The 27,033-nt window shown below is 38.9% G+C and overlaps 1 long non-coding RNA gene and 1 pseudogene across 1 annotated transcript; one reads left to right on the top strand and one right to left on the bottom strand.

Moving 5' to 3' along the window:
* Positions 1–287: 287 nt before the first annotated feature.
* LOC140610193 (uncharacterized) lies at positions 288–3,962 on the bottom strand. The gene is made up of 3 exons (XR_012011957.1): positions 3,704–3,962; positions 794–935; positions 288–702 (listed from the first exon to the last, which is right to left on the bottom strand). It is a non-coding gene; the product is annotated as an uncharacterized lncRNA (long non-coding RNA).
* Positions 3,963–10,341: 6,379 nt separating this feature from the next.
* On the top strand, positions 10,342–10,412 carry LOC140623735 (U6 spliceosomal RNA; annotated as a pseudogene).
* Positions 10,413–27,033: the final 16,621 nt, after the last annotated feature.

Below are 27,033 nucleotides of genomic sequence, written 5' to 3'. Positions count from 1 at the left end.
TAGGGGATCCCTGGGTGGCGCAGCGGTTTGGCGCCTGCCTTTGGCCCAGGGCACGATCCTGGAGACCCGGGATCGAATCCCACATCAGGCTCCCGGTGCATGGAGCCTGCTTCTCCCTCTGCCTATGTCTCTGCCTCTCTCTCTCTCTCTCTCTGTGACTATCATAAATAAAAAAAAATTAAAAAAAATAAAATATATATTAAAAAAAAAAAAAAGAAACAGTGGAATATTGTACAACTGATCGCAGCACTCCAGGGCTGTCACTCATATAGACATGGTGTGAATGGATCCATTGGAATTGTGCAGCTTCCAATCTGCACAGATATCTGGTACTGTCCTAAAAAGGGACTTTAGTGTGAGATCTTAAACTCCAGCCTAGGTCCATGTGTCTAGTCCCTGATCTTTAAGTGATTGGCTTCCTCCAAGCTGCTAAAATTTGGGACTATGTAATGACTTGGAGTTCTAAGAATTGGAACTTTATCTGCAAAACTAATCAAGACCATGGCACATACTAATTTCTCACTGCTCCTCACACTTGACTTGTTTTATTATTCAACCTAATTTTTGATCGCGAGCCCTTTGACTAAAGATATAGTTAAGCTTTGACATCTCCATTCTCTGTAAAATACAATTTGTTTCTCACCTCCTTTTTCCATGTTTCAATCTGGGAAGCATCTGCCCTATGCATTTTTAGGTGGTCTCCTAGAAAATAAATGGAGAACAGAACATGATGAAGGAAATCAACTAATCCAGAGAACATTCTCTGCCCCCAGGAGATCAGATATGCCCATACTTGATGGTCTTGGAAAGGTCATCTCAACTCCATTTCTCTGGTATAATCTGCTGTAGCTTAGGATCCTTCAGAAAGTTCCTGGGACAGGCATGGCTACTGTCCAGATAACAGAAGGCAGGAGCTTCAAGAACAATTTTAGCCACTGCAAAATTGAGAGCAAAGGGCATCAAAATACTCCAAATGGCTCAGTGAAGAGAACCCCGAAATAAGAGTCGTGGGCCTTGGGGAGACTATATAAGGGTGCATCCCTGCAGAGTACAGCTACCCCCCAGCACAGTAGCCCGTCTTATGGTCCCCCCAAGTCACTGCAGATCAGACTCCTAGGAGAGGTTAGGAGAGACAGTGTACTATAGGCACAGGATGAATTCTTCTGGATGTCTCTGCCATGGGCAGCATCCCCAGTTTACCCAGGTCTCACACTGGACCTGCTCCTCTTTAGCAGGAGGAATTTACCTGCTGCATTCTGCATTCAGCCTTATCAGGAATGTTGGCTTATGTCTCTGCTTATCCTCTATGGCATCCCTAACGGAGCAAGAGTCTAGGACAATACCAGGCACTGTCCTTAATTTGAACTCACCAGGCATCCTACAGAACTGATTCATCCTTGCCTCTCTTATAACTCTCACTGAAAACCCTTCTGCCAAGATCACCCCGACTGGTAAGTCAAAATATTCTTTTCCACGTATACCATACTTGCTTTTGTTTTGTTTGATTTCATCTCTTCAATTTTTAAAATTATGTACTCTACTGACTATATTTAGCAATAATATATTTATTATGTATTTATTATTTACACATGCACAGATCAGCATTTTTCAGTAAATACAGGACAATTCCAACACCCCTAAAGAATACCCTTGTTCTGTGTCTTTGTGTTAGGACTCTCCCCATATTTTTCACTTTTCCAGAATGTTATATAAATGCAATCATACAATATGTAATCCTTTAAGACTACATTCTTTCATTCAGTGAAAAGAGTGAATATTGTTCTCAAGCAGGACATTTGGCCATGTCTGCAGACATTTTTAGTTGTTATGATTTGGGAAGGGAAAGTACTACTGTCTCCTACGCATAGGGGTGGCATCTCCAGGGATGAGGGTAAATACAATGCACAGAGTAGACCCACAACAAATTATCCAGCCTGAAAAAGGGCAGGAGCCATACTTTTGAGAATGGCTTACTTAGCACATTTCTCCCTAAGATTTATTTATATTGTTGCACATATTAAAAGTCCATTCTTTTTTTAAGTGCTGAATCATAGTCCATTGTGTGGATGTCACACAGATTGCTTATATTTTCATCCTCTGAAAGACATTTGGGTTGTTTCCAGGGATGGGCAACTATGACTAGTGCCCCTACAATTATTCATGGAGGGTTTTTTTTGTTGTTGTGTTGTTGTTTTTTGGATTTTTTATTTAAATTACACTTAGTTAACATACATGGATAGTTTTTTGTTTAAACTAAGTTTCATTTTTCTAGAATGCATACCCAGAAGTGAGATGTCTGGGTCACCTGGTAAGGGCATAAGTGTATGGTAACTTTTTAGAAACTGACAAAAGTTTTCCAGAATGACTAAACCAGTTTGCATTTCCCTCAGCGATGCTTGTGCATTACTGTTGCTCTGCTTTTTCAATAGTATATTAACTGTATTTTGCTTTATGCCAGCATTTGACACCGAAGATTAAGAAATAGAGAGTTATTGACACGCCAGATCTCTCTTTGGGCTTCCTTCCCTACCACTCACCACTCAAAGATAAACACCATTCTAACATATAACAGCAGAGATTTGATTTCAATGTTTTGGACTTTAGATAACTGAATTTATAAAATGCACACTCTTCAGTGTCTGGCTTTTCTCTCTCAATATTTTGTTTATGAGACTTATCCCCATTATTGTATGTAGTTGTGATTGATGATACTCTTGGTCACATGATACACCCTTGTGTGATTTACATTTTATTCCAGATGAATGTTTGCTTTCTTTTTTACTGAGGTTTAATTTATATTCAACAAAATGTACCAATTTTCAGTGTGCAGTATTTTCGAAAAATATATATACTCATGTGAACACCAACATTACCTAAATACAGGACATTTCAGCACACCAAAAATATTTTCTCATTCCCCTTTGCCTGCATTCTCCTGCAGTACCCCCATGCCCAGTTGCACATTGATCCATTTCTGTCACAATTGCTGATCTTTTCCAGACTTTCATGTAAATAGAAATATAGAGTATGTAATCTTATGTGTCTGTTTCCTCTGGCTCAGCATAACATTTTTGAAATCCATCTACGTTGTTGTATGTATCAGTACCCTGCCCTATTTTATGGTCAAAGCACACTCCAATGCATATGCCATATTTTTAAAAAATTTATTCATTTGCTGTTGGACATCTTTGGTATTCCAGCTTTGGGTTATTTTGAATAAATCTGCTGTGAAAAACCATATACAAGTCTTTATGTGGAAACCCATTTTTTCCCCTTGGGTAAAGAAAGAAGTGTGAGATGGCTGTGTCATATGTTACATCTACATTTAACTTTATAAGAATAACGTGCCAAAATGATTTCCAAATTGATTGTGCCACTTTGCATTCCCAGTGGGAAATAGGAGTTTTAACTGCTTCAACATCCTCACCAACAACTTTTGGCAAGACTGCTTCGTTTTCATTCTTAATTTAGCCATTCTAGTTGGTGCATAGTTGTATCTCATTGCGGTTTTAGTGTCCTATGTATGTCAAGTTTTTCAAGTCTTCCTTATCTTTATTGATTTTTTAATGCTTATTCTATATATTACTGGGAAAGGAGCTAAAATCTCTAATGATAGTTGTAGACAATACTTGTTTCTCCTTTCAGTTGTATAAGGCTATAGGCTTTAATTCATGTATTTTGAAGCTCTCTATTAGGTACTTACACAGTTACGATTATTAAGTTCTCTTGATATCTTGGCTTCTTTATATTATATAATGTTTGTCTTTATTCCTGGCCATAAACTTTTCCTGAAGTCTTTGTCTGATTTTATATAGTCACTTCAACTTTCTTTTTATCCCCTTTGCATTCATTTTACTTTAATTCAGCATGTGTTCAACAAATATTGGTTGAGTTTCTGTGCACCAGACCCTATTGTAAGCATGGGAATAACATTAATGAACCAAGCAAAGACTTTTGCCATTATGCAGCTTCCATCCTGTGGGGAGAGACAAACAATAAACAATCATCATAATAAATGAGCAGATAGTATATTAGATGGTAATTAGCTCTATGGAAAATAATAGAATAGGATAAGTGAATTGAGAATATAACTGTGGAGAAATGAGACGGTAATTAGGTCTTCACTTTTTAACAAAGGGATGTCCAGAGTCACCCTCCCTGATATGATATCTGGGAAAAGATTTCAGAGAGATGATATGGTTGGTCATAGGGATGGATTTTCATGATGAGACTTCTAGGCAGGGGACACAACCAGTGCAAAGGCCCTATGGCAGAAACCTGCAATGTTCTCTTGATTAGTGTTTGCATGGTAAATGGTATATTACTGCATTCCTTGACTTCTAAGACATGTCTGTCTTTACATGTAAGGTGTATTTATGTTAGAGAGGACATAGTTAAATCATGCTTTTTAATTCAGTCTGACAATATCTACCTTTTATTTGAAGTATTTAAGACATTTCCATTGAAGGCAATTATAAAGTGCTTGAGTTCAATCTACCATCTTGCTACCTGGTTTATATTTCTTACAGCTGTTCTTTGATCTCTTTCTATTTTTTTTTCACGTATTCCTTTGAGTAATTTACTATTTGTCATGTCTCTATTTTACTTTCATTATTGGTTCATTAGTAATTCCTCTTTGTTTTATATTTTAATGGTTATCTAAAGTTTAAAATTTGCATATTTATCATATAAACTATCTTCTAATAATAATATATAACATCTCTTATAATGTAAAAACTCACATTAAGATATTTCCATTTACTGGGGGGGAGGAGCAAGATGGCGGAAGAGTAGGGTCTCCAAATCACCTGTCTCCACCAAATTACCTAGAAAACCTTCAAATTATCCTGAAAATCTATGAATTCGGCCTGAGAATTAAAGAGAGACCAGCTGGAATGCAACAGTGAGAAGAGTTCGCGCTTCTATCAAGGTAGGAAGACGGGGAAAAAGAAGTAAAGAAACAAAGGCCTCCAAGGGGGAGGGGCCCCGCGAGGAGCCGGGCTGAGGCCGGGGCGAGTGTCCCCAGGACAGGAGAGCCCCGTCCCGGAGACGCAGGAGCTGCACCGACCTTCCCGGGCGGAAAGGGGCTCGCAGGGAGTTGGAGCAGGACCCAGGAGGGCGAGGATGCCCTCCGGTTCCCTGGGAGAGTAACAGAGCAACTGCGCGCCAGGAGAGTGCGCCGAGCTCCCTAAGGGCTGCAGCGCGCACGGCAGGACCCGGAGCAGCTGGAGGGGCTCGGGGGCGGCTCCGCGGAGGGGGCTGCGCGGCCCCGGGAGCAGCTCGGAGGGGCTCGGGCAGAGGAAGAGGCTCCGTGCGGAGGGGGCTGCGCGGTTCCAGGAGCAGCTCTGGGTGCTCGGGCGGCAGCTCCGCGGAGGGGGTTGCGCGGCCCGGGAGCGCGAATCCACCAGCGCAGGCCCCGGAGCACAGGGCGCCGGGACACAGCCCAGGATCCCGCCTCCCCCGGGACAGGCAGAGGCCGGGAGGGCCCAGGACAGCGAGGACGCTCCTGCCCCAGCTGAGCAGATCAGCGGCCCCGCCCCAGAGCCTCCAGGCCCTGCAGACGGAGAGCTCCGGAGTTGCTGCCGGAGCTGAATCCAGGTTTCCAGAGCTGCCCTGCCACTGGGGCTGTTCCTCCTGCGGCCTCACGGGGTAAACAACCCCCACTGAGCCCTGCACCAGGCAGGGGCACAGCAGCTCCCCCAACTGCTAACACCTGAAAATCAGCACAACAGGCCCCTCCCCCAGAACACCAGCTAGACTGACAACTTCCAGGAGAAGCCAAGGGACTTAAAGTACACAGAATCAGAAGATACTCCCCGGTGGTTCTTTTTTTTGTTTTGTTTTGTTTTGTTTTGTTTTGTTTTGCTTTTTGATTTGTTTCCTTCCCCCACCCCCTTTTTTTTCTCCTTTCTTTTTCTTTCTCTTTTTCTTCTTTTTTTTTTTTCGTTTTTTTTTTCTTCCCTTGTTTTTCTCTTTCTCTTTTCTTTCCTTCTTTCTCTCCTCTCTTTTTCTCTTTTTTCCAATACAACTTGCTTTTGGCCACTCTGCACTGAGCAAAATGACTAGAAGGAAAACCTCACCTCAAAAGAAAGAATCAGAAACAGTCCTCTCTCCCACAGAGTTACAAAATCTGGATTACAATTCAATGTCAGAAAGCCAATTCAGAAGCACTATTATACAGCTACTGGTGGCTCTAGAAAAAAGTATAAAGGACTCAAGAGACTTCATGACTGCAGAATTTAGAGCTAATCAGGCAGAAATTAAAAATCAATTGAATGAGATGCAATCCAAACTAGAAGTCCTAACGACGAGGGTTAACGAGGTGGAAGAACGAGTGAGTGACATAGAAGACAAGTTGATAGCAAAGAGGGAAACTGAGGAAAAAAGAGACAAACAATTAAAAGACCATGAGGATAGATTAAGGGAAATAAACGACAGCCTGAGAAAGAAAAACCTACGTTTAATTGGGGTTCCCGAGGGCGCCGAAAGGGACAGAGGGCCAGAATATGTATTTGAACAAATTCTAGCTGAAAACTTTCCTAATCTGGGAAGGGAAACAGGCATTCAGATCCAGGAAATAGAGAGATCCCCCCCTAAAATCAATAAAAACCGTTCAACACCTCGACATTTAATAGTGAAGCTTGCAAATTCCAAAGATAAAGAGAAGATCCTTAAAGCAGCAAGAGACAAGAAGTCCCTGACTTTTATGGGGAGGAGTATTAGGGTAACAGCAGACCTCTCCACAGAGACCTGGCAGGCCAGAAAGGGCTGGCAGGATATATTCAGGGTCCTAAATGAGAAGAACATGCAACCAAGAATAATATATCCAGCAAGGCTCTCATTCAAAATGGAAGGAGAGATAAAGAGCTTCCAAGACAGGCAGCAACTAAAAGAATATGTGACCTCCAAACCAGCTCTGCAAGAAATTTTAAGGGGGACTCTTAAAATTCCCCTTTAAGAAGAAGTTCAGTGGAACAGTCCACAAAAACAAGGACTGAATAGATAACATGATGACACTAAACTCATATCTCTCAATAGTAACTCTGAATGTGAACGGGCTTAATGACCCCATCAAAAGGCGCAGGGTTTCAGACTGGATAAAAAAGCAGGACCCATCTATTTGCTGTCTACAAGAGACTCATTTTAGACAGAAGGACACCTACAGCCTGAAAATAAAAGGTTGGAGAACCATTTACCATTCGAATGGTCCTCAAAAGAAAGCAGGGGTAGCCATCCTTATATCAGATAAACTAAAATTTACCCCAAAGACTGTAGTGAGAGATGAAGAGGGACACTATCTCATACTTAAAGGATCTATTCAACAAGAGGACTTAACAATCCTCAATATATATGCCCCGAATGTGGGAGCTGCCAAATATATAAATCAATTATTAACCAAAGTGAAGAAATACTTAGATAATAATACACTTATACTTGGTGACTTCAATCTAGCTCTTTCTATACTCGATAGGTCTTCTAAGCACAACATCTCCAAAGAAACGAGAGCTTTAAATGATACACTGGACCAGATGGATTTCACAGATACCTACAGAACTTTACATCCAAACTCAACTGAATACACATTCTTCTCAAGCGCACATGGAACTTTCTCCAGAATAGACCACATATTGGGTCACAAATCGGGTCTGAACCGATACCAAAAGATTGGGATTGTCCCCTGCATATTCTCAGACCATAATGCCTTGAAATTAGAACTAAATCACAACAAGAAGTTTGGAAGGACCTCAAACACGTGGACGTTAAGGACCATCCTGCTAAAAGATAAAAGGGTCAACCAGGAAATTAAGGAAGAATTAAAAAGATTCATGGAAACTAATGAGAATGAAGATACAACCGTTCAAAATCTTTGGGATGCAGCAAAAGCAGTCCTAAGGGGGAAATACATCGCAATACAAGCATCCATTCAAAAACTGGAAAGAACTCAAATACAAAAGCTAACCTTACACATAAAGGAGCTAGAGAAAAAACAGCAAATAGATCCTACACCCAAGAGAAGAAGGGAGTTAATAAAGATTCGAGCAGAACTCAACGAAATCGAGACCAGAAGAACTGTGGAACAGATCAACAGAACCAGGAGTTGGTTCTTTGAAAGAATTAACAAGATAGATAAACCATTAGCCAGCCTTATTAAAAAGAAGAGAGAGAAGAGTCAAATTAATAAAATCATGAATGAGAAAGGAGAGATCACTACCAACACCAAGGAAATACAAACGATTTTAAAAACATATTATGAACAGCTATACGCCAATAAATTAGGCAATCTAGAAGAAATGGACGCATTCCTGGAAAGCCACAAACTACCAAAACTGGAACAGGAAGAAATAGAAAACCTGAACAGGCCAATAACCAGGGAGGAAATTGAAGCAGTCATCAAAAACCTCCCAAGACACAAGAGTCCAGGGCCAGATGGCTTCCCAGGGGAATTTTATCAAACGTTTAAAGAAGAAACCATACCTATTCTCCTAAAGCTGTTTGGAAAGATAGAAAGAGATGGAGTCCTTCCAAATTCGTTCTATGAAGCCAGCATCACCTTAATTCCAAAGCCAGACAAAGACCCCGCCAAAAAGGAGAATTACAGACCAATATCCCTGATGAACATGGATGCAAAAATTCTCAACAAGATACTGGCCAATAGGATCCAACAGTACATTAATAAAATTATTCACCATGACCAAGTAGGATTTATCCCTGGGACACAAGGCTGGTTCAACACCCGTAAAACAATCAATGTGATTCATCATATCAGCAAGAGCAAAACCAAGAACCATATGATCCTCTCATTGGATGCAGAGAAAGCATTTGACAAAATACAGCATCCATTCCTGATCAAAACTCTTCAGAGTGTAGGGATAGAGGGAGCATTCCTCGACATCTTAAAAGCCATCTATGAAAAGCCCACAGCAAATATCATTCTCAATGGGGAAGCACTGGGAGCCTTTCCCCTAAGATCAGGAACAAGACAGGGATGTCCACTCTCACCACTGCTGTTCAACATAGTACTGGAAGTCCTAGCCTCAGCAATCAGACAACAAAAAGACATTAAAGGCATTCAAATTGGCAAAGAAGAAGTCAAACTCTCCCTCTTCGCCGATGACATGATACTCTACATAGAAAACCCAAAAGTCTCCACCCCAAGATTGCTAGAGCTCATACAGCAATTCGGTAGCGTGGCAGGATACAAAATCAATGCCCAGAAGTCAGTGGCATTTCTATACACTAACAATGAGACTGAAGAAAGAGAAATTAAGGAGTCAATCCCATTTACAATTGCACCCAAAAGCATAAGATACCTAGGAATAAACCTCACCAAAGATGTAAAGGATCTATACCCTCAAAACTATAGAACACTTCTGAAAGAAATTGAGGAAGACACAAAGAGATGGAAAAATATTCCATGCTCATGGATTGGCAGAATTAATATTGTGAAAATGTCAATGTTACCCAGGGCAATATACACGTTTAATGCAATCCCTATCAAAATACCATGGACTTTCTTCAGAGAGTTAGAACAAATAATTATTTTAAGATTTGTGTGGAATCAGAAAAGACCCCGAATAGCCAGGGGAATTTTAAAAAAGAAAACCATATCTGGGGGCATCACAATGCCAGATTTCAGGTTGTACTACAAAGCTGTGGTCATCAAGACAGTGTGGTACTGGCACAAAAACAGACACATAGATCAGTGGAACAGAATAGAGAATCCAGAAGTGGACCCTGAACTTTATGGGCAACTAATATTCGATAAAGGAGGAAAGACTATCCATTGGAAGAAAGACAGTCTCTTCAATAAATGGTGCTGGGAAAATTGGACATCCACATGCAGAAGAATGAAACTAGACCACTCTCTTTCACCATACACAAAGATAAACTCAAAATGGATGAAAGATCTAAATGTGAGACAAGATTCCATCAAAATCCTAGAGAAGAACACAGGCAACACCCTTTTTGAACTCGGCCATAGTAACTTCTTGCAAGATACATCCACGAAGGCAAAAGAAACAAAAGCAAAAATGAACTATTGGGACTTCATCAAGATAAGAAGCTTTTGCACAGCAAAGGATACAGTCAACAAAACTCAAAGACAACCTACAGAATGGGAGAAGATATTTGCAAATGACATATCAGATAAAGGGCTAGTTTCCAAGATCTATAAAGAACTTATTAAACTCAACACCAAAGAAACAAACAATCCAATCATGAAATGGGCAAAAGACATGAACAGAAATCTCACAGAGGAAGACATAGACATGGCCAAAATGCACATGAGAAAATGCTCTGCATCACTTGCCATCAGGGAAATACAAATCAAAACCACAATGAGTGCTCGCTTCGGCAGCACATATACTAAAAATTGGAACGATACAGAGAAGATTAGCATGGCCCCTGCGCAAAACCACAATGAGATACCACCTCACACCAGTGAGAATGGGGAAAATTAACAAGGCAGGAAACAACAAATGTTGGAGAGGATGTGGAGAAAAGGGAACCCTCATACACTGTTGGTGGGAATGTGAACTGGTGCAGCCACTCTGGAAAACTGTGTGGAGGTTCCTCAAAGAGTTAAAAATAGACCTGCCCTACGACCCAGCAATTGCACTGCTGGGGATTTACCCCAAAGATACAGATGCAGTGAAACGCCGGGACACCTGCACCCCGATGTTTATAGCAGCAATGGCCACGATAGCCAAACTGTGGAAGGAGCCTCGGTGTCCAACGAAAGATGAATGGATAAAGAAGATGTGGTTTATGTATACAATGGAATATTACTCAGCTATTAGAAATGACAAATACCCACCATTTGCTTCAACGTGGATGGAACTGGAAGGTATTATGCTGAGTGAAGTAAGCCAGTCGGAGAAGGACAAACATTATATGTTCTCATTCATTTGGGGAATATAAATAATAGTGAAAGGGAATATAAGGGAAGGGTGAAGAAATGTGTGGGAAATATCAGAAAGGGAGACAGAACGTAAAGACTGCTAACTCTGGGAAACGAACTAGGGGTGTTGGAAGGGGAGGAGGGCGGGGGGTGTGAGTTAATGGGTGACGGGCACTGGGGGTTATTCTGTATGTTAGTAAATTGAACACCAATAAAAAATAAAAAAAATAATAAAAAATAAAAAAATAAAAACAAACAAGCAAACAAAAAAAAAGATATTTCCATTTACTCTCATCCTTTGTGGGTATTGTTGTCTGCATCTTACTTTTGCATATGTTAAAAATGAAACATACATTAATATTATTTTAGTTTTAGACAATCAATTACTTACTAGAGATATGCTATTGGCCCAGCACCACTTATTGACGAGATCATCCTTTCTAGCCTGGGAAAGATGCATAAGTATGGTGCTGCAAGAATAGGCATAAAGTGTGAGAATCTATGTATCACAGATTCAGGTCCACCAGAGACCATCCATCTACAGAAGAGATTTTAAATAGCTAGGTTCACAGGATGATTTATTCAATACCTATAAACCAACCTCTATCCTCAGATGCTTAATGTGCGCAAATTGGGGCCTTGAATTGAGTCATCATAAAGACAGAGAGAGACTATGCATGAATCCAGAGGTGTGGGTTTCATCTTACCAAGACTGATCTAGCTATTGTTGAATGTCCAGCCTGGTGGCAGCAGCAACAAACATTAGCCCTCAATGTAGCACTATCCCTGAAAGAGACCATGTATCTTCTTAGTAGGAAGATGATTACATCAGTCTCTTTACATCCTGAAAAAAAGAATTTTCCTGATTAGAACTGCCTTGTACATTGGATATGGGTTTGCTTTGCTTGTTCATATGTCTCACTGTCCAGAGGCTCACAGAATATTTATTGAACCACCACCATGGGATCCTGCAATGACATTATCTCAGACCAAGTGGCCCACTTTATAGCACAGAGACCCACAAGGAACATATAACCATAGGGTCCACTGGTCATATTATATAACACATCACTCAGAAGCTATTAGCCTGAATATTGACAGATAATGTACAGCAAGGTCATGGTGCTATCAGTCATCAACAGCTTAAACCAGTGACTGAAGCATAGTAGTTATTTTTCCTCCCCAACAATTTTAGGTTCTACAGATCTAGGGGTCTGTCTCCCAGAGAAGGAATGATTTAATAGTGAGAATTCCACTAATATAGAACTACAATTGCTGTGTGGTCATATTGGGCTTCTCACACCAGTAGAGTAGGCAAAGAAATAAGTTACTATACTGATGGGGTAATATCCTAATTGTCATGAAGAAGGGGCTTACTTCTACATAATATAGGAAGTGAGGAATGCAGTTGGAGCCCAAGAGATCTTGAGGCCTCCATGACCAGGTTTGACTACAAAAACCAGTTACCATACCTGCAATCTGATAAAATCACAAAGCCAGAGCCTAGACCCCCTCAAGTATAATCCTGGGTCATCTCACCCGATAAGCCACCTAAAAGCAGAAGTGGTAATAGTGAGTAGAATCTAGAAGAATTAGTAAAGGACTGTAAGTTATGATTTTCTGATCAACTTCAGCAGTGGGAAGCTACAGCTCATTTTGCAAACCCTCCTATTTTAATGCTTTCCTTTTTCTCTTCCCAACATTTTTAGGAAGCTAGAATAGGATGGAGTGAAATTAATATGATGTAAGTGGATCAGACTGGTTAAGGAGTAGACTCCATGGATATGTCCATACTCCACCAAGATCTCCGTAATTCTCTTTTATGATTTATGTATCCCCCTCCTTGGCTTTGTTACTGTTTTGTTTCTAAGAGCCCATTCTTGCAATTCTCTTGAGAAGACTACCTTCAAACTGCTACATCTGGGCAGACTGGGTGGCTCAGCGGTTTAGCACCACCTTCAGCCCAGGTCATGATCCTGGAGACCCGGGATCGAGTCCCATGTGGGGCTCTTTGCATGGAGCCTGCTTCCCCCTTTGCCTGTGTCTCTGCCTCTCTCTCTCTCTATGTCTCATGAATAAATAAATAAAATCTTAAAAAAGAAAACTGCTACATCTCCTCTGTCCAGTAAGTGGAGAGCCAAAAGTGCCTGGGAGTTTATATCCTCAAAGTAGCCCTTAGCTAAAAACTGATTAAAAACTGGGACTTTGGAAGCCCAGTTCCCTTTCCACAACCAGTAATAAATGCCATGGCATAATTTCCACTCCTTGCAAGATTTGAGCTGAGACTGGAACTTTGTCTGAAAGTTACCCTGCTTGATTTCTTTCCCGTCTGCTTTCTTTACATTTTTACTGCTGGGAGCACTAAATCAGGAGTGTTCCTTAAACCAGTTCATCCCAGGAAGCAGCAAGTCACATAAGACAATTGTTAAATTGTCAGTAAGTTTGTAGGCCGGCTTGGAAATCCAAACAATAAAAAATCTAGAAGGCTACATACATAATGATCAGAGATGGACACATGCTCAGAAAAGAAATGAGAAGACTCCAAACTTTCAACTCTGGCTGACTGGCTCTATGTAAGCAGGAAGTAAAGGCTAAGGTAGAATTGTAAATAGCCAGATTTAGCATTGTGAAAAAGTGCCCTAATACAAAGATAATCTACAAAGACCAAAATAGTATTCTTGTTGCTTATTTATTTGGACTAGGCGATGGCTCCATGTTTTTAAGAAAATCCTTATAAATCACTAGCTCACCATTAAGAGACTTGAGTGGCCACACATAACAAATAATCCAGTTACAAAACATAGTTTAGAAAAGCCACTAAGCAGTTACAACTCACAAGAAGCAGGAACAAAAATACCTGGGGAAGGAGGAGGATCTGGTTTCCAGAATTACCATATTATGAGACTCAAAATGTCCAATCTTCAACAAAAAAGCAAGAGGCATGTAAAGAAATAAACTATGGCCGTTTAAAAGAAAAATATTCATAGAACTATCCCTGACAAAAGCTGGCTATTGGACTTACTAGACCAGACCTAAGGAAATAAGAGATACCATAAAATGTTACATACTTTATATAACTTTACTTTAAGGGAGTCTTAGAAGAAAAGAGAGAGAAATAGAAAATATATTTGAAGAAATAGTAGCCCCAAATTTCCCCAGGATAATGAATGACATGAATCTACACATCCAGGAATCTCAATAAACTCTAAGTAAGATAAATTAAAAGCGAATCACACTGAGACACATTATAATCAAACTGTCAGAAATCAAAGACAGATAGAATCTTGAAAAAAACAAAATAGATAAAATTACCCATATACAAGAGATCTTCAATACAATTAACAGCGAATTTCTCATTGAAAACCATGAGAGTCAGATGGCATGCAATGACATATTTAAAGTGATGAAAGAAAAAAAAGAAAAAAAAAACACCTCTCAGTGAAGAATTGTATACACAGCAAAGCCATTCTTCAAAAAAGAAGATGTTGATAAATTTTCAGATAAACGAAAGTTGAAAGGAGTTCATTACTTTTATAGATATACTATACAAGAAATGCTAAAGGCAATTCTTTAGGCTAAAATGAAAGGACACTAGACAGTAACACGAAGCCATATGAAAAAATTTTTAAAACTAGGTAAAGGTAACTACATAGCTAAACATAAAACCTAGCACTATATTTGACTTGTCACTCATTTCTATGCCTATATTATTCAAACTAAACATGTGTGAAACAATAATAAATCTATGTTAATGGGCACACAATACATAGCAACATAATTTGTTAAAGAAATAAAATAACAATATAAGGGGGCAGAGTTGTATAGGTGTAGAGTTTTTGTACATCATTTAAATTGGTATTCATCCAAACTAGATTGTTATAAATTTAAGATGTTAATTGTAATGCCCAGGATAAGCACTAAAATAACTGAAATATATACAGAAAAGGAATGAGAAAGGAATAAAAAGATACAATAGGAAAAAAAATCAATCAAACATACCAGGAGGCAGTAATAGTGAAAATGAGGAACAAAAAAGATATGGCATAATTAGTATAATGACAGAAGTAAGTCCTTTCTTATCAGTAACTACTTTAAATGTACACATATGGAACTCACCAATTAAAAGACAGATTGGCAGAAAGAACTTTGAAAAAACACATAATCAAACTGTATGTCATCTATAAGAGATGCAAATAAGCTTAAAGTAAAATTGTTAAAAATATATTCCATATAGGGGTGCCTGGGTGGCTCAGTTAGTTAAGTGGCTGCCTTTGACTCAGGTCATGGTCTCCAGGTCCTGGGATGGGGCCCCACACTGGAGTCCCTGCTCAGTGGGGAGTCTGCTTCTCCCTCTCCCTCCACTCTTCGCTCCTGCTCATGCACTCTCTCTCTCTCAATAAATAAATAAAATATTATATATATATAAATATTTCATGCAAAGAGTAAATGAGACCTGAGATAGATATATTAATATCAAAAAAAAAGATATATTAATATCAGACAAAGAGACTTTGTAAAAATGTTATTACAGGTAACAAAGGACATGAGTCTCCTGGGTGGTTCAGTTGTTTAAGCATCCGACTCATTTTTTGTTGTTGTTGTTAACATTTTGTTTGTTTGTTTGTTTATTTATTTATTTATTTATTTATTTATATTTTTATTGAAGTTCGATTTGCCAACATATAGTATAACACCCAGTGCTCATCCTGTCAAGTGCCCCCTTCAGTGCCCTTCACCCAGTCACCCCATCCCCCTACCTGCCTCCCCTTCCACTACCCCTTTTTTGTTTCCCAGATTTAGGAGTCTCTCATGGTTTGTCATCCTCTCTAATTTTTCCCACACTTTTTCTCTCTTTTCCTTTATAATCCCTTTCACTATTTTTTTTATATTCCCTTTATGAGTGAAACCATATAATGATTGTCCTCCGACTGACTTACTTCACTCAGCATAATACCCTCAAGTTCTATCCACGTTGAAGCAAATGGTGGGTATTCTCTTTTCTAATGGCTGAGTAATATTCCATTGTATATATAATCCCTATCAAAATACCATGGGCTTTCTTCAGAGAGTTGGAACAAGTAATCTTAAGATTTGAGTGGAATCAGAAAAGACCTTGATTAGCCAGGGGAATATTGAAAAAGAAAACCAGAGCCGGGGGCATCACAATGCCGGATTTCAAGTTGTACTACAAAGCTGTGATCATCAAGACAGTGTGGAACTGGCACAAAAATAGACACATAGATCAGTGGAACAGAATAAGGAACCCGGAAATGGGCCCTCAACTCTATGGTCAACTAATATTCAACAAAGCAGGAAAAACCCACTGGAAAAACGACAGTCTCTTCATTAAATGGTGCTGGGAAAATTGGACAGCCACGTGCAGAAGAAGGAAACTAGACCATCTCTTACACCATACACAAAGATAAACTCAAAATGGATGAAAGATCTAAATGTGAGACAAGAATCCATCAAAATCCTAGAGGAGAACGCAGGCAACACCCTTTTTGAACTTGGCCACAGCAACTTCTTTCAAGATAGATCTATGACTTGGGATCCCTGGGTGGCGCAGCGGTTTGGCGCCTGCCTTTGGCCCAGGGCGCGATCCTGGAGACCCGGGATCGAATCCCACGTCGGGCTCCCGGTGCATGGAGCCTGCTTCTCCCTCTGCCTGTGTCTCTGCCCCTCTCTCTCTTTCTCTCTCTGTGTGACTATCATAAATAAATAAAAATTAAAAAAAAAGATACATCTCTGACTTAATGAAGATTAAAAGCTTCTGCATAGCAAAAGAAACAGTCAACAAAACTATAAGCATCCGACTCTTGATTTTGGCTCAGATTATGATCTCAAGGTTGTGAAGCTGAGCCCCACATCAGGCTCCATGCTGGGCATGGAACCTTCTTAGAATTATCTCTCTCTCCCTCTCTTTCTTCCCCTCCCCCTCTGCTCTCATTCTCTAAAATCAATCAATCAATCTTAAAAAAAATACAGAAACAAGAGACAGTATTTATTGACAAATGGATCATTCCATCAAGAATATATAATGATTATAAACATATGAGGGGCAGCCCGGTGGCTCAGTGGTTTAGCGCCGCCTTCAGCCCAGGGCCCCATCCTGGAGACCCCGGATTGAGTCCCACATCGGGCTCCCTGTGTGGAGCCTGCTTCTCCCTCTGCCTGTGTCTCTGCCCCTCTCTCTCCCTATGTGTCTCATGAATAAATAAATAAAATATTAAAAATATATATATGCATCTTTCTACAGAGCATCCAAGTTATGTATAGGAATATTGTGTTTTCCAATCCATGACCAGAAAATATCTCTCCATTTGATTAGATACTGATTTCTTCCATCAGAGCTTTGTAGTTTTCCACATGTAGATCCTGTATATATTTGTTTAGATTTATACCTAAGTATTTCATTTTTTGATGCTACTTTAAATTATATTTTAAAATTTTTAAATTCCAAATGTTCATTATCAGCATGCAGGAAAGCAACTGAGTTTTGTATATTAACCTTATTATGTGCTATGGTTGCTTATTATCACCAAGACTTATTTTATATATTCCTTGGGATTTTTTACATAAACTATTAGGTCATCTATGAATAAATATTGTATTTCTTCCTTTTAAATCTACATATCTTTTTTTGTTCTTGTCTTATTGCACCAGTTGAGATCACTAATATACAATGTTTTTATATATATATATAAAGACCGTCACTGCATTGATTCCAATCTCAAGGGGAAAGCATCCATTTTTTTTTAACCATTTAATATAATGTTAGCTTGCAGGTGTTTTGTAGACAGTCTTCATCAGGTTAATAAAGTTTCCCTCTACTTCTAATTTCGTAGAGTTATTGTCAAAAATAGGTGTTGGGTTTTGTCAAATACTCTTTCTACATAAGTTGACAGGATCACATGGTTTCTTTTCTTTAGGCTGTTGATATGATGGATTACATTTATTGTTTTTTTTATTGTGAAATTAGCCTTTCATACCTGAAATAAACCCTACTTGTTTGTAGAGTGCAATTATTTTTATGCATTGTTGGATTTGATTTGCTAATGATGAGTTTAGAATTTTGCATTTATGCTCATGAGAGGTATCAGTCTGAATTCTTCCTTTCTTTTAATATCTATCTGGTTTTATTAGATAAAATAATCTATCCCTTTTTTCCCTTCTCCCTCTCTCCCTTCTTTGCTTCCTTCCCTAAGGACTCCTTCTCAGAGAAGTATACATCTGGCTGCTATTTCAGCTGTACTGTATTGTTATACTTCAGTTCCATCAGGGTAGTACATACAGGGTATGGGTGAGGGGAAGCATTTTATAACCTTATGAGTTCTTTTCAGTCTTTTAGTGGACCTGTTTCTCTGGGCTCTGATGTTCACAAGTGTTTCTTCAGAGGGATCATTTCCCCTTCCCCTTCCACATTGCTTTGGTGAGACAGAAAAGCAAGAGATACATATTTATATTTTTTTGTCATTTGCTCCCATGTTTTAATTCTCCTAGTAATTTTTAATGGATATCTGACACTGTAGATAACACAATACAGAGGCTCTGGATTATGTCATTTTCCTTTAGCAATAATTAGGTTTTCTTCTGGGGAGCTTATAGGAACTCTGGGTTACCATAATCTAGTTTAATTTTAGAGCTGGGTTTGGTGTTTTTCAGTTTTGAGATTATTCCTAGGCCATGGTTCATCTTCTAAATTGTGGTCTTTATTCCAAGTTTGTGGCCCTTATTCCTACTTCATGGCTCTTTGGGAATCTCAGCTGAAAGTTTGGGCTATATTCTAAAGCTCCCCCAACTTGTTAGGAATTGAATTCCAACCGTAGTCTCCCCAGCAACATGCAGCTGCTGAAATTTCTGCTGTTCTATTTGCCTTCCTAGATGCTATAGTCTGCTGGACTTTTGGACTCTTGCCCTGATATATTTAGCATAGGAATTAACCAAAGACTCAGTGGGAATTAGAGATTTGGGGGACTTCTCTGTATTTCCCTATTCTCCAGGATTTTGTCCCTCAGATCCCCACCATTGTGGCACTGTGGCAGTCTCACTACTCTATCTTTACTCCAATTAGAAAAAAAAACAGGATAAATGTGGAGCCTTCAATGTGCTTCTCTTTTCTAAAGGATCACAATCATCCAAGTCTCATCTCTGTTAGTTGTTCTTCAATGAGTTCCAAGAGTCGTCTCATATGTAGTTGACAGTGGGAGGTTTAGTTCTATTTAATCTAATCTTCCCATCCCAAAACCAGAAATTTGCAATGCTAATTTTGTTATACCTAGTGATTTGAAGTGTCCTATATTGGAAACTGTTTCTCTGAAATTCTGTGTTGCCATATTTCCTCTCAAAGTCCTAAATCTGTAATAAACCATGGTACCTTAAGAGATCCATTTATAAAAATTAATGTGCAATCATCTCTTCTTAAATTTCAAAACTATATTTAATCTCCACTGCCAGGTACTTGATCTATTAGATGACTTAGAGTCATGCATGTTTTCATTTAATAGCCTATAGTTTTTAGGAAATCAGAACAAGGACAAAAGAGTGTCATGTGGCTCAGGGGAACCTGTGAGATCAGAATCAAACTATATCAACGGTGTGGCCATTTGCACTTTTTTTGCTAAAATTTCCTCATTTGTAGTGGTGCCTGGCTGGCCCAGTGGATATAGCATGTGACTCTTGATCTCAGGGTCCTGAGTTCAAGTTCCACATTGAGGCTAGAGCTTACTTTAAAAAATACAATAAAATAAGGGGCACCTAGGTGGCTCAGTCTGTTAAGCATCCAACTCTTGGTTTCAGCTCAGGTCATGATCTCAGGATCCTGGGACAGAGCTCCACATTGAGCTCTGTTCTCAGTTCAGAGTCTGCTTATCCCTCTCCCTTGGCTCCTTCCCCCACCCATGCTTTTTATATTTCCCTATCTCTTCCTCAAATAAATAGTATTTTTAAACAACAATAATAAAATAAAATAAAACGTGTAAGAGTTTTAACTTTCCTTAGCTATTGTTTTCTCATTTGTAAAATGAAAATAATACTCCCTTTATATGTTGTTGTCATGGTACATACACTAAAATGTTTACAGTAGCATTGTCCATGGGGGCACAAATATTTAAAACAGAGTAAAGGCAAAATTTTATTTTAAAACTTTAAAACCCTTTCAATACAGTTATGGCTGAATAAATTATGGTGTATCTACACCATGAATTCACGTGAAGCCATTAAAGAGAGTAGCTATGCCACTTGACTTCAGAGACTTAGTCTGAGATAGTAAATGAGAAAAGAAAGACATAGACATGTGAATGTAATTTTTAACTATGTAACTATGCATACACATACTTATATATTCCATTGAAGAAAACCACTGAAAGGTATGTATTATGTGAACATGGATTTTGGGATAGGGGAAGATGGGAAGAGGAAGTAGGGTTGGCACAGAAGAAAGAAAAAGAGAAAAAAAGTGAACATGGACAAATAAAAGTCTATTTCAAGAAATGCATGTATGCAATGATCACTTTTATACATTTTTATAAAATTTTATTTCTATTTGCTTATATGGGTAAGTTAATTTTTAAATGTTGACTTTTCCATTTTAAAGTATAAATTCAGTATAAATGGATATAAGTTCTTTAATAAAACACCTGATTTATGAAAGGCAGTTAGGGATGAAGGGGTAGATCCTTAACTTAATGATCTTCCAAGTGCAAATTATCATTTATTCACAAGACAATCTTGATGCCTGTGCTAAGATGTACTCCCAGGCCTAGTAGACATACTAGGCTTACAGAATCTGTCTTTTATTTCTGTATATGTAATATTCATTTTAGTTCTAAGGTCCTCCATATGCATTTTCATAATACGAAGGCTGATAATTCATGCTCCCTTTCTCTATATGATATATTCCTCCCCCGTAATTTATTTTTGCCAAATAAAAGGTTGGCAAAAAACTTCCCCAGAGTGGATGCTCAGTGTGTGGACATGAGTATAAATTTAGTTGAGGGATACCTGGGTGACTCAGAGGTTGAGCATCTGCCTTCAGCTTAGGGTGTGATCCCAGGGTCCCCGGATCGAGTCCCACATAGGGCTCCCTGCGAGGAGCCTGCTGCTCCCTCTGTCTGTGTCTCTGCCTCTCTCTGTGTGTCTCTCATGAAGAAATAAATAAATCTTTAAAATAAATAAATAAATTCAGTTGAATCACTCAATTGCCCTTCCATGAAATTGTACTAACATGACTTTACTTGCGTAGATCTTTAGAAAGATCTTTTCACACTCCTGCAATGTTTTACAAGTTTCAAGTCGTTCAGATGAATGATATTTACAAAAGAAGATATCTGCCACTGAACTTTTGGAAATTCTAGGTTGCCTAGTCAGCCAATGGTTTTCTGTAAAAGACCAGGTGTGAGCAGGGAATGATGTTCACGTCCTAGAGGCCAGGCTATCAGCCAGTCCTGCCAGCCTTGCGGGAGGATGCCACACAACTTACACACCTAACCCATACTACATGTTTTTGTGTGTGCTATTTATAAGTGTTGGTAGGGACCTAAGTCCATGACAAGAGAGATTTGCTAAGTGGTGTTTGATCTTTTGACTTGAAGTGAATGGTTAAAGATTAGGTATTATGCACCAATAGGCTAAAGATGTGTGACAGAATGATATGCGAGTTATTAAGGAAACTGATGAATCACAATTGTTAACACTTACCAAACACTTACTATGCATTAGTTGCTCTTGGTTAAAAGCCTTGTTCATAAGAATGTACTTAATCCTCAAAGTCCTCCTAGGAAGTAGGAAGCATTAGTCTTCTTATTTTAGATGGGGAAACTGAGGCATTACCACTGATACAATGCAGAGCTAAGATTGAACAGAGTTATCTGAGATCCACACGTCATCCTCTCAACCACTATCCTGGGTCTGTTTAAACCCGGAGAGCCCATGATGTGTGTTCACTCTTCTGCCCAGAAATTAGGTCCCTGTTTTCTTGAGCAGTGACCAGCACATGGAGAGTCTCAGCTTCTGTGGTAACAAGTCAAGAATTCAAGGATGAGATACGGATTTGAAGGTCCACCTGTTGTGATAGAACTGCTTTTGTCATTGCCTGGTTTCCATTACTTCTTTGTGTGTAAAGAGAGCTTTGGGCTGGGGCTGGGCACACAGTGAAGGGTGACAAAGGAACTGGTGGAAGAGGAATGTAGGGGGAGAGTAAGTGGCACTGCAGCTCGCTCTCACCCCCTGGCACGTCAGGGACAAGAGGGAAATAAAGAAGAACCTCTCAGGACTTAAATGTGTTAACAGTGAGGGAGACAGACACACTGCATCCTGGACAGGGTATGAGAACATCTCTGAGACAGTAGGAGTACCCCTGGGAATGTGGGGGACAACTGAAATGGTAGGTGGGGCATAACAGATAGGCAGTTGCATGGTCCTAGAAGCTCATCCCAACACCCGATAGATCTTGTTCAGATGTCTTGGCTCAGAATGTCTTCCAAGAATATCTTTCCATGAAACTTACAGAGTGGCAGCAAGGAGCTATCCTGCCGGGGAGAAATGCTGGCAACAAGAACACAGTGATTCTCTTTTCCCTGCCTTGCTGCTGTGTCTCCAATTAAGAGTCAGGAGGAGAACAGAGGAAAAGCTTCAGATGGCAATGTTGAGCCAGACTGTGATTGATTTGATAATCCTGAATTTACCCCAGATCACTAAGTGTAATAGAGAATATTTGGAAGGTGATAGAAGAAAGTATCCAAATCACCACAGTAACCGTAAGTAACCCTATTCACAGTATCCTTCTTACAGTATTAATATCTCTTGTTTCTTCCCCACCTATCCTACCGTAAGGCTCCTTAAATATAGCTCCTATGTATTTTTAACTCCTTAAAACAATTGCTGAACTCAGATAACTTTAGCTATATTTACTACCAAATTAGGAAAGAATTCAGTAAGGTGCTTTTTTGGGACTACAATTTTGGAGTCTGAGAGGTTTCTAAAAAGCACATGCATGTATGTGTATGTGGGAGTTGGAGGGGGGTATCATAAAATGTATTGCTTTGACAACTTTCCTCTGACTATATGAACATATGAAATACTTTTCAACCTCAAAGCTAGGAAAAAATATCTTAGAAACCAATAAACTTTCTCTCAATAGTCAATAGTTTATGTGAAATATTTGACATTAAATAATAAAAGGTCCTCAATTAACAAAAATGAGGGGGATGTTCTAGAAACTGCTGGACACTCTCTCTTAGGGAATGTCTGTAATATATCTTACATTCTACAATGTGCTGATAGTGTTTAGATTTGAATAGTTGATGGCTTAGGAAGGAGTCCACCAAACAATGCCACAGGCTATAAACCACAGTTCCTGAAACCATCAATTGTACTAAGGAGAATTAATGAACTGTTTTGCTCAATGATACATCCTGTTTCATGCCAACTCATTGATCTTTGTAATCAGATACCGTTCAGGTTAGTCTGGCCTTCGTGGGAAACTTAGGAGTAAATTAACATGTCATGGACTGGGTTCTTAATAGTGATGAACTTACTAATATAGACTTCAGCTAATATCTATTTTCTAAACAGGACTTCTGACTTCCCAAGAACTTGGTTTAGAGAATGATATGAAATATATAGCATCTTCCCCCAAAGGGAGGTGTTCTGATAATTCTGGAAATAATGTTAAGAATGACATGGTAGGGGATGAAGATGAAACTGTTGGGTCTTGGTGGGAAAAACATATACCCCCTGTCAATTTAAAGGCTGATACTTATAGGATGCAGAAGGGCCTGTTATAGATATTGTGCATGGATATTTATAAAAATAAAGATAGACCAGAAACATGCATGCAAATGAAAAGCACTAATACCTAGGAAACAGTCACACACACACACACACACACACGCGCCCTGATGGATATAGCTTCAAACCTTTTCCCCTATGGGCATTGGGTTCAAGAAGGCCAGGCATGTAATAGTTCGTCTCTTTCTATTTTCCCCAAAACAAAAAGTCAAGCAGGCTCTCAAATCATCTACAATGTCATCTATGTGGTTTATTGGTGTTACTGGAGCAAGATCAATTGGAACATTGAAAGTATTACGGATATATTGCCAACTACATATCCATAACACTGAGGACTGCATAAAACCATGAATGCATATTTTCAATTGTGCTACCTTCCCCTTGTCTTGAAACTTCCTCCTTAGAAATTCACTGGGGCTGAATGCATGACTTTTCTGAGGCAGGTAGTATTTAAAATATGCAAAGTAAAAAAAAAAAAAAGCGCTAGGAACCCCTGGATGGCTCAGTGGTTGAGTGTCTGCCTTTGTCTCAGGGCGTGATCCTGGAGTCCTGGGATCCAGTCCCACATTGGGCTCCCTGCAGGGAGCCTGCTTCTCCCTCTGCCTATGTCTCTGCCTTTCTGTGTCTCTCATGAATAAATAAATAAAATCTTTTTTAAAAATTAGCAAAAAAAATTAAAAATTTAATTTTTATTAAAAAATAAAAATTATTAATTAAAAATTAATTAAAATTAATTTTAAAAAAATTAATCACTCCAATTAAGAACAAGATGAGAAGCATTCTGAGAACAATTAGAGATGAGTTTGAAAAAGGAAAACATATCCTGGTGGATGCTTCTCCCAAATCATACCTCTTGTTTCAACTCAGCACTGGGTGGAATGGCAGACAGTTTTTGAGCAGCTGCACTGGAGCCTCTGTTTTTTAAAGAATGTGTGTAGTGTAGCTCATCTTTAATGTGGGAACAGGATGAAATTGCCTACTAATCTAATTTCCAATTACAGCTTAGGATAAGCCCCCCCAAATTTGACAAAGATTACCTTTTGGCATTATCAGATGTTTCGTTAACAGATGAAAAAAATGCCTTCCTCTGTAAATCTTAGGCAGGGAGGAGTGGTATATTCTCATTTTGTAACATTTATTTCCTCATAAAATTGGTTAAGGATTATACTTAGTTTATGTATTAAATTCAGTCAGTAAAAATTCATTGATGGTCCATTACTATTGACAAACTGCAGTGTAGGGACTTCAGCAAATCCTCCCAAACCCCTGCTTGCTGGATACTTTTCTTTGCTCCATCTTTTCAACTTCATCAGAAGTGATACGTTATAAGCAGACATATTTATCTTCCAGCTAATCCCAAATGGTTGGAATAAAGAGCTTGACACCAATTTTAAGCTTTTCTTTTTTTCCTCCTCTAATCATTCGTTGTGGAAGAAAAATAGCCCTACAAAAATGGATTTTTTTACTGCATCCTCAATAAATCCTACATGCATTTCTCTTATTCTCTGTCCACTGCAAATATACCTCCATCAAGATTAATACTAAATTCAGCCCAAGGCTGAGCACCAGATTTGAGGAATGACAAATTCCTCACATTTCCCCACAGATCTTTTACTTTTTCTGCTAAGTTGTGAATTTCAAGCTTGCCCTCGAAATAGACAGAGTGGAAAAGCATTCTTATCACTGGGTATAAGTCATTGTTTTTGAACCCTGACATACCGATACATCTCAGCTTTTGATGTGTTATTTGATCTTTCATCCAGCTAATTTTTGGGACTTCCTAAAAATTTAGATCATTCATAGTTGAAGTCCAATCTAGTGTCTTGAAAGGAGAATGGGGAAGGCTATAAATGTTTTAGATCAGTTGTCCCCAGATTTTGGATTTTTATCAGCAAAATATATTTTTAAAAATGAGAGGATGAAAATAAGACTCAAATTCAAATTGTGTCAAATACCGACATGCACTCACATAAAAACAACCTTCCACCAGCTACTAGTTCTCTAATTTCACGATAAAAATCTCAGAATAAGTTTTAAAAAATGAATAGCTTGCTTTATGTTAGTTTTCTTCTCATTTTGTTGGAGATTTATCATGTATATACTACTGTCTGCAGCTTTGCTTTTTCAGGGAAAAAAAATAGAGCCTTCCGTCTACATGGTTCTAAAACAGGGACCAGTGGACCTGGCCTGTGATCCCAGCACTTTTTCTTGATAAATAAATCGCAATTGTACCAAGTCATCATGCCTCAGGATGAAGCCATGTGTGGTCAGCTGAGTGGTCAGACTATAGCCTTGGGACACTTTTCCTAATTGTGTTGGTCTAGAAACGCTACAACTCCACAGGTGCATAACTGAGGATCTAGGAAGTCAAAATTTAATCTGAGATTTTAGAACTAGCTGTAATTAATTAGTTAGAACACATGGGCCTCATTGGACCTTCTAAACGATCAGATATTGTACCTATTAATTTATGTTGGGGATGGAGAGGGAGACCTTCAGTGACTTCAGATACTGAGAGATCATGCAAGTACATTAAGTGGTGGAAATATGATGTAAGACCATGAAGGATGGAGGATGAGGGTGTATGCCCATTCCATTTCTAAATGGAGTGTTTTGAATATTCTGACTACTAATCTTTGATCCTAGTTAATTGCAATCTACTTCCCACTCATACACAGAGTCCCTAAATCTCCCCTTTCCTATTGCACTTAACATTTTATAATATACTATATAGTGCCTTACTTTTTGCTGTTTCTTCCTTGAATCTTCCCTCACCCGTTAGACACAGAATTAAACTACATGAAGGAAGGGATTTTTGCTTGTTTTATTCGATTATGAATCCCCTTTTCCTATGTAAGTGTCAAACATGTAGCATGCATTCAAATATTTATGAATGGGTAGCTCTTAATTATTTCATGTATTACTATGTAGATAATCAGCTTTTAATATGAGATTTTATGTTTGTGTTTTCAGCTAGCTGGGCACTTAGCATCTCATAGGAAAATGGTCAGGTGAGGATCAAGACAGATATGGCACGTATCTGGAGGAGGATTTCCATCTAGTACTGGTGTGATACAAACAGTAATTGTGTGCTTTCCAAGTGAGATCTTTTCTCTTCACTACATGTCAGGCAGACGATACCAACACCAATGGGAGTTTGCAACAGGAGGGAACACTTTTGTCATTCCTGAGATAAGGTAACATCAGGATGGTATATAAGTAGACTATGTTGGTGCATGATGTATTTTAAATTATTTGGCATCCTAGATATAACCCACTACTACCATAGTGGCCAATTCCCCAAAATACTTGAGACTCACAAGTGTGTCCTGATGACAAAAGAC

The sequence above is a fragment of the Canis lupus genome, chromosome 2, assembly GCF_048164855.1.
Source record: "Canis lupus baileyi chromosome 2, mCanLup2.hap1, whole genome shotgun sequence".
Taxonomy (NCBI): Eukaryota; Metazoa; Chordata; class Mammalia; order Carnivora; family Canidae; genus Canis; species Canis lupus.
The sequence above is the reverse complement of the archived record's forward strand: the minus strand, read 5'-3'. Positions and strand labels throughout refer to the sequence as shown.